This window comes from Lipotes vexillifer, unplaced genomic scaffold, assembly GCF_000442215.2.
Source record: "Lipotes vexillifer unplaced genomic scaffold, Lipotes_vexillifer_v1.1 scaffold112, whole genome shotgun sequence".
Taxonomy (NCBI): domain Eukaryota; kingdom Metazoa; phylum Chordata; class Mammalia; order Artiodactyla; family Lipotidae; genus Lipotes; species Lipotes vexillifer.
Window position 1 is genome coordinate 2176718 of NW_006776285.1, and position 1880 is coordinate 2178597.

At 33.9% G+C, this 1880-nt stretch overlaps 1 protein-coding gene across 1 annotated transcript in view; it reads left to right on the top strand.

Annotated features, from left to right (window-relative positions):
- The window catches only part of UTRN (utrophin), a 503258-nt gene that overhangs the window by 253870 nt on the left and 247508 nt on the right, over window positions 1-1880 (top strand).

Consider the following 1880-nt stretch of genomic DNA (forward strand, 5'->3'; position numbering starts at 1 on the left):
TTTCCCACTGAAGTCTTAAAAAAAAAAAGACATATCTACTTGTGTTCAGACACTCTTTTGACCAATTATAAGCACATGCACATTTGATTAAACAATATTATATCTAGTAGCTTAAAAATGAAGCATTATTTAACATATAAAATAACATTTTAAAAATTCAGTTATATGGGTGGCCATGTTTTGTAATGCTACAAAATGACTATAAGCTATTTTGTAGCCTATCATAGTTGCTTTTATAACAGAAATCTCTTTAAAAGCTAAGAGTTTACATTTAAAAAATCCAAGTTCCCTTTAATATAAACTATTATAAATCTGCCACACATACATTCTTTAAATCTTTTATGAGAAGTTATTTATACTTTCAGTCTGCACCGTTTCTTGCATTAAAGAATTCTATAGTCTGCTACTTCTGTTTGAAGTAAAAAAATTTTTATACTAAAATTATCCTTCTAAACTTCAAAAGTTTTGTCTTTTAGGTTTTCAGCCTATCTTTATTCTTTATGATTTGTGGGTTTTACAAGATTTAAAAAAAAAAAATCTTCTCTGCCTTTGTCTAGTAGCCATAATTTCCTGAACTTAAGATCCTGTGGCATGCAGAATCTTTAGTGTGGCATGTGTACTTCTTAGCTGTGGCATGCAGACTTTAGTTGCGGCATGGATGCGGGATCTAGTTCTTCAGCCAGGGATTGAACTTGGACCCCCTGCATTGGGAGCGCCGAGTCTTACCCCTGGACCACGAGGGAAGTCCCTACATGCAGTGATTCTTAATGAAGCTGAATTTGAAGTTAGGGATGGAGTGAGAATGGAGGAACTCTTCCAGTAGGTTTTATAATCTCTATGATTGGAATATGTAGTTTTAAAAGGACCCCTAGAGATTCTGACATGGGCCCTTTACTCAACTAGTCCAAGCTCTTTATTTTAAGGATGGAAAAAGAAAATTGGAGATTTGAAGTGGTTTACCCCAAAGCATATAGGTAGTAAATGGCAGAGGTGGTAAGATTAGGTGGTTTCCTTCTGAGAGCCGTGTATAAATGGCGTTAAAAGTAATTTATTAGCCTGTGTCATAAAGTGTGTGTACATACTTCTGAGCATCTAATTTTAGTGATTTTTTTGCCTTATGGTATTATGATAAATCATGTGAAATTCCTTGAAAATAAATAAAAGATTCTTGTAGTGTCTTGTCGTGTCCAGTATACCATACTCTAGCCTTTTAAAAAAAGAATAAAATGAATGATGTGGAGAGCTGATAACTTTTAGCTATATTCTGTTACAGATTTCATATGAAATTATATTAATTTCAAAAATCAGATTATAAGTAAGTATAAATACTATGGTTATACATTTAAAAATGTATATTATAATAACATGAAGACAATTCGGACTGCTGTAAATAGAGTTTAGTTTTCAGTATGTTCATTACTTTTAGTTGTTGATTATGATCATGATACAAAAACTATGACACCAGATATTTGTGAATTTTAAAAAATTCCCTAGGACATTTATTATTAAATTGCACATTTGCAGCCTATAAATAAAATTACTTTCCCAGTATTTCACCAAATTCATATACAAGGTTAGGGAAAAATGTTATAAGCCACTATGTTTGTGGTGATTTGTTGTTACAGCAGTAATGGCCTGCTAATAGGCACCATAAGAGAAATTATGGGATGCTATGGAGTGAGATACTATAGGTTTGGAAAGTATCTGCACCAAGTTCTGTAGGGTAAGTAGAAATTAACCAGGTGGAAAGGGAAAAGTTTAGTGGGGGGATGGAGGGGTGAGGAAGGATATTTAAAGTAAAAGAAATAAAAAGTAAAGCTCGGGGGCTTCCCTGGTGGCGCAGTGGTTGAGAGTCCGCCTGCCGATGCAGGGGACACGGG